This window comes from Mustela erminea, chromosome 15, assembly GCF_009829155.1.
Source record: "Mustela erminea isolate mMusErm1 chromosome 15, mMusErm1.Pri, whole genome shotgun sequence".
Classification (NCBI taxonomy): Eukaryota; Metazoa; Chordata; class Mammalia; order Carnivora; family Mustelidae; genus Mustela; species Mustela erminea.
In genome coordinates this window covers 50,092,620-50,099,853 of record NC_045628.1, presented here as the reverse complement: position 1 = coordinate 50,099,853, position 7,234 = coordinate 50,092,620, and the positions used below count along the sequence as shown (strand labels likewise).

Sequence of the window (7,234 nt, the reverse complement as noted above, 5' to 3'; positions counted from 1 at the left end):
ACCCCCCATGTCCTACCACGGCTTTCATTACAGATGAATTAATTATTTTTCAATATATTCCATGTGCAAATCACTGTTATATTTGTTATTAGGCTTTAAAATGGGAAGGAAGAATGATTATATTATCACATTTTTGTTTTTAATTTTCTTTTGTAAGATTAAGGAGAATGGGGAACAATGATTTAATATAATGGAATCTCTCTGGATTAACTATATTTTGCTTTAATAAGCTTATTTGCACATACATATTTGCTATTTTAAGTTTTTAAGTGTAAATTCCATGCTATTCATTACATTAAAATGTTGGGCAACCATCACCACTATTTCCAAAAATTGTTTAATATCATAACAAAAACTCAACTTAATAAACAATTAACAATACGGACTACTTCATAAATTCATATGATATTCTTGCACAGGGGCCATGCCAAGCTTCTCTCTACTGTTCTAATTTTTGTGAATGTGCTGCCAAAGTGAGCACTTGAGTAGTTTTTCTCACAGTAGTATCCATGTTAGAGCTTCAGGAAATCCACCAAATAGAATGATGGCATTCTATTGGAAATTAATAGTAAGAAGAATTTGTGCCGCATGTTCCTGCTCTCTGCTTCACTCTAAATTCTAAATTGCCAAAATTCTTCACTCATTCTTATAATTCTAAGATAAGATATATTTGTACTCAAGCCTGAGATCTAAAAGTGATGCAAAGCACCAACTTAGCAGAATTATACTTTCTCAGTCAAGTGGGGTTTGAGGCTTTGATTGATGTCATTATGTGATATTATGTAAAGCAAGTTAGACCTCAAAGGAAAGGTATTACATATGCATTTATGTGCAGATCTAAATTCATTATATTTAATTTCTTAAAATTTGTATGTTTAAATTTTGTGTATCCAACTGTTATAACAACATATGCTGGGATCATGGCTACAGCAGTGTTACTTGAATTACATGAACGGTGTGCTATATAAGAACCCATTCTCTGAATATCCTTTTTTAGCTTATATGATATTTAAGGATTCTTGTTTTATTTTTTTAATAAGGATTTTATTTATTTAATTGACAGAGAGAGAGTGCACACAAGCGGGGGTGGGGTTTGGGGCGGGCGGGGGGGGACTTGGGGAGGGACAGGGGAAGAGCCAGAGGGAGAGGGAGAAGCAGAATTCTCATTGAGCAGGAAGGAAGCCTGATGCTGGGCTCCAGCCCAGGACCTGAGATCATGCCCAGAGGAACCAAAGGCAGATGCTTAACCAACTGAGCCACCCAGGTTCCCCTTGTTTTCCTGATAAATTTCTTAAGTATATATCTGGTAATAAACTCAAGGATTATAAAAATGAAAATTCTATTTTGAAAAAGTAGTGAAAAATATTTTTTATTCTAACACTTTCTAATCATGTATATCCTTTGAAAGTAACTGTTAAAATAGAATATTCTTAATAATAGATTGAAAATGATTTTTATAGGCCTAGTTAATCATGTGTTACTTTATATAATGAAAGGTTATTGATTTTCACATAATACATAGTATGTCTTCCTGAATGAAATCCCTTTGTGTCTCAAAGTGGAATATGCATACTAAAACAATACAATAAGTAATATTCAGCTGCTTCTTTGATAAACATGTTCCAAACAGTTAAATCTCAAATTGCAGCACTCCAAAATGCTTCCTACTCATGTATTATCTTACTTTATCTTTTGTTCTGCTTTCTTTATAATTTACCTTAGGCTTGATGCTTCTTAAACTCCTACATTCATCCCATCCAGGTCATGTGAATTCATCCATTTTTATTTTTTATCAGGGCCACTGTTTTTTAGCCCTATCCTCTGTCCATACTTAGCCCCCAGAAAAATACTTATCCTTAAAACCAGTCATATCTGTCAAATTATTATCAAGTGATCAGTAACTTTGGGACTTTCTATACAGTTCAAATGGTCTTTCTAGCATCTTGGATAATGTTAAATTCACTTCTTAATTAAACACATCTTACTTTTCACTTGTCCTATATATTTATATATATATTTTTTAAAGATTTTATTTATTTATCTGACAGACAGAGATCCCAAGTAGGCAGAGAGGCAGGCAGAGAGAGAAGGGGAAGCAGGCCCCCCACTGAGCAGAGAGCCTGATATGGGACTCGATCTCAGGGCCCTGGGATCATGACCTGAGTCGAAGGCAGAGGCTTTAACACACTGAGCCACTCAGGTGCCCCACTCAGGTCAATTTCCATCCCAATAACCTATAGATCTCCTCCTCTTCACCCTACTTGAGCAATATCGTCACCAAGATTGCCAGGATGTTAGCCTGCCCCATTTGCAAAATTTAAAGTGTGGAATTTTACTCTCTGACCAAAGCCTCATACCCAAGCAACATTCTTCTACTTCACAATATACTGGAAATTAAATGGGCTCTGAAGTTTAAATATAAGCTTTACACTTACTGACTATGTGAATTCTGGAATAATTCTTGATCTCTGAACCTCATTTTTCTCTCATTTAAAATGAAAAGAAAATTACTGTGTATCCCATGGAGTTTATTTAAATACATGTTTAAATATATCTTTGCCTATAGTATATCCATTTTGATAATGGCAGAAAGCAGTTAGATATATATTTTTCTGTATTTCAAAAAAAAGTCAATAAGGTAAAAATACCACTTTTGGTTTTACACTCCAGATATAACTATATGGTAACTCATATATATGTCCTTAATTACCATCTCAGAGAAAGAAGGAAATTCTCTACTTAGGGCTATCTTATTAACTTTAGGTTTTTGTTTTTTTTTTTCTTTTTGCCTGGAGGGGATTAGTTTCAAGATGATCATCTTTTTCTCTTACATTTTAGAATAGGGTTAATAACCAATTAGAACCGTGGAGAATGTGACTGGAAGATATCCAATTCTGTGGCATGAGAGAACACACGGGATAGATAATTATCACTGGCGTTTGTTACACTACAAATATAATCATGTTTTGAAATGTCAAAATGTTATATGATTTTTACAAAGGTAAATAAATTGGCAACACAAAACACAACCAGCAATTATTGCCGTAGCTAATGCTGTAATTGTAAGGGATTTTTTGTTTGTTTAAAGGAGGAAGTTAATATGATCATACATTCAATAACTGAAAGGTTTGTCACAAAAATGGGATAACTTTCTGTGTCATTTTGCCATCATTGTCAAAAGAGAACTCAGGAAGTAGTTCAATGGCTTTATATTTGGGGAGGAATTCAAGCAGCCTCATTAAAAGATGTCCACAAGCAATCTTGTGTCATCAATATATAAAATTGAATGCAGAATTTAGAACAAATTTTTATTGTTTTTATCTTTAGAGTGTTTTTTCAGCTTTTAATAATTTAATTAATGTCAGTATCAGTCCATAGTTTAACATACTTCTTCTTTTGCAAAATATTAGCTATTTATTTTTATTCCATTTAAAAAATGAGTTCATTCTGAAAAAAAAATAAATTGTGCTCATTCCGTAAGTCTGTTGGATTTTGCAATACAGCTTTAAAACAAAGCAACAGATGATTTCTGGTTCTTTGTCCTCCATTTCTACAACACACAATTTCCCAATATGTTCTTCAGCTACAAAAGCTGGATATAATGAGACAACAGATTTTCATTTATATTGTCACATTTGATTACTTCTGTTTCAAGTCTTGTCTGAAACTCTGACATACATATCAATAATTACCATTATTCCTATTTAAAAGTAAGCAAACTTCAAAGGGTCTTTCTCTTTCACTTTCTTTCTATCTTTCTTTCAAGTAATGCTTTCTTAGATGATGTTTGTGTGCCACCAACACAACACATTGTTTATTGGCAAAAAACGGGAAACAATACCTGGGCTAGCTGGAACAAGAGCTTGCTAAGAGAATTTATCTAATATTTGCATAGACATTCAAAATGATTAGAATCCTTGCATTGCAATAGTAGTCCTGACAAATGAAGGCCAAATCAGAACTAATCAAATTGATATACTGGGGGAAATTAGGGATGGGTGCTACAACTACAAGTACGCGTAAAATATATTTTTTGGCTTCATAAATCTTTATAATAAACCTTAATTAGAATTATTTTTAAGAATTAGTTATGATTATCATGTTGCATGTAATTTAACATTAGTGAAAATTTATTATATGTTGAATATCTCATGAGGCTTTTTATAAACATCGTTATCCCAATTTACTTAAAATTGAATATAATTGTTACAGTAGCATACATGTATTTAATTAGCAACTGGGTAATGATTCTGCTATATCACTAGTTGATTAAGATTTACTTTACTGAAATTCTAAGGAAAATAATGAGTTAAGGTCAACCAACCATTGATGAAATAAAACATTATCAATGCCATGTAAAATCTAGCCTATCTGCCACTCTCCAGGAATGAATGAGTTGGTCAATGGCTCAGTGAAACAGTAAGCAAGGCAGATTCACAATTTAGTAAAAATGTCTTTCTTCCCAGAACACAAGAATCTGCACCTAGGACCTTCACAACAACCCACACTGGAAAGCTATATTTATACTACTCAAATAAAATCAAGGAAAAATAAAATCATCTTGATACAGAACTTTCTGTGTAATTGATGCAATAACTTCACTTTAAAAAACATTTTGTTCTTTTATTTTTTAATGTAGACAGAAATACTGTTGGAGAATTTTTACTACCTTAAAGTCAGTAGAGATGCTTATTATGTTAGTGTCTGATTTTACTCTAGATTAATAAATATGCCGTCATTCATTATATCACATTCTTTGCATTCCAATTCAGTGTCATAAGTGTGTGTTAGTAGAGGCATCAAAATTATTAACCTATAAACACTAAGATTGGAGAAAGTAGTCATCTTTACTGTTTTAGGAAACTCTAGAAATTTTATCTCTCTTCTATCTGTTGCTGTAGAGAAAATTTTGTAAGTTACTTATCTAATATATATGTATGCAATGTTTGCTTAACTTATAGTCACTTCATTTTAAGTAAAGACTGCTTGGGTTTTCAGTCGTCAGAGTCAATGTTAGGCTATGAAACCCAGGTTAGCTCGGCTCAGTGTCTATGGAGACAAATCCCAGATTCCACAATAGCAACAGGATTTATTTGACACTATTCCTACAATGTATCACTTTGGATTTAATAATATTCTGTAATGTAACAGAAAAAAAGCTAAAGTACCAGACTACTCAAATCCATGTTTAAAAGAATAGAATTCAATTTATTCTGAAAGTGTAACAATAACTCATTTCCAAATGACATAAAGAAAGCAGCGGGCATCAGATAAGTTTATTGCTATTTGTGTGAACTGTCAGAAAAAAGAGAATTATCCAGTTGAGCATACTGAGAGACTTATTATCACATACAAATCATGCAGTTCAATACAGAAAAGCGCTCAGGATCATACGTCAAGAAAAAAATATTGGAAGGAATGAAGATGCTTGCCTTCCATTCAGACAATTTGAGTTTTGAAGGACTTTTTATTAATCATTCTCTTTCTTTCACTCACATGAATGCACACATGTATATACACAATCACTTGCTAATCAAGTCACATTGATTATGTTATAGCAAAATTGCCATATTTTAATATCCCTGATCACAGTCTTCAGAGGACTTCCTTTATTAAGTAAAAACCAAAAAAAACCAAAAAACTAGCTATGTCATTAAAGGCCTTTGAAGTTTAAACTCACCTTTATTTTATCTTTCAAAATTATTGATCATTCAATTCATATGGATCAATGAATTTCTTGAAAGTCTGTGTAAAGACAAGCCTAGAATTCAAATACAGTTAGCATTGATTAAGTACCAACCATATCCTCGACTAGGCATTTTAACATACCTCAATAACACTCCTGACAGTCTTATAAACTCAACCATTGAAATCCTAGAAGAACGGAAAGGAAAATAGTCCTCAAGTTTTCCAATTTAGATTTTTTTTTTCCAGAATAGATATTTTTGACATTTTATGTCCCTTTGCCTTTTACTTTCTATTACAAATAAATTGTAGATTATTTCATTACTCTTAAGAAATTTAACCAAATTTATTGCTAGAAAATAATAAATAATAAATTTAACCAAATTTATTGCTAGAAAATTAGAAGCAAATGTACTTTAAATAAGGATGGTGTTCTACTCCTTAAAAGCAATCATTTTATGCAAGATAGTTACTATTCTGTAGAAATTAAGAATATTGCATTACACTTGATGCTTTGTGATTGATGAACTTGTGGATTGCTCTTTATTGTCTGTAATCTACTTGACTCAGTTTCATCAATTAGCAGAAAAGTGTGTCATCTATATCTAAGGCAAAATTTGTATGCTTTCTCCATTTTCTTAGATAAACTTTCAACCCCAATGAGTAACTATTTGAAATACCAATTTATGTGTAAATAGAGGAAATCTATTAATGATCTTTTTAAAAATCTCTAAATTTTTATTTAAATTCCATTTAGTTAACGTACAGTGTAATATTAGTTTCAAGTGTACAATTCAGTAATGGGGCTAGATTTTAAAACAAGGAATTTATGTTGGATGTGGATGTGGGAATGTAAATTGAAGCAGCCACTGTGGAAAACAGTTCAGGGGTTTCTTAAAAAATTGAAAATAGAAATATCATAAGATCCAGTAATTCCACTATTGGGTATTTATCCAAAGAAAGCTAAAACACTAACTGGAAAAGATATATGCACCCTGATGTTTACTACAGCATTATTTACAATAAAATATGAAAGCAACCCAAGTGTTCATCCATAGGTGAATGGATAAAAAAGATAATACACATATGATGGAACATTATTCAGCCATAAAAAAGAAGTCTTGCCATTTGTAACAACATAGATGGTCATAAAGGGTATTATGCTAAGTGAAATAAGTCAGACAAGTAGCATACAATTTTATTTATGTGGAAATTAAAAAGCAAAACAAACACACACACACAAAGATTCTTAAATATAAAGAATTGGTGGTTGTCAGTGGAGAGGTGTGGGGAGAAATAGGCAAAATAGATAAAGGTGATTAAAAGGTACAGACTTCAATTATAAAATAATTAGGAATATATTCAGTAATATTCTAATAATGCCGTATGGTGACAGATGATGACTATGCTTATCATGGAGAGTATTGAGTAATGCATAGAATTGTGAAATCAATATCTTGTATACCTGAAACTAATATGACATTGTGTCAATTATACTTAAAAAATTAGTCTCCTTTCCTAGAAATATAGAGTGCTCCTTTCTAATATT

General features: G+C 31.8%; 1 non-coding gene across 1 annotated transcript; it reads right to left on the bottom strand.

Moving 5' to 3' along the window:
* Nucleotides 1–374: 374 nt before the first annotated feature.
* Nucleotides 375–481, bottom strand: LOC116574629. The gene has a single exon (XR_004279406.1). It is a non-coding gene; the product is annotated as a U6 spliceosomal RNA (small nuclear RNA).
* Between the last annotated feature and the right edge of the window lie 6,753 nt (nucleotides 482–7,234).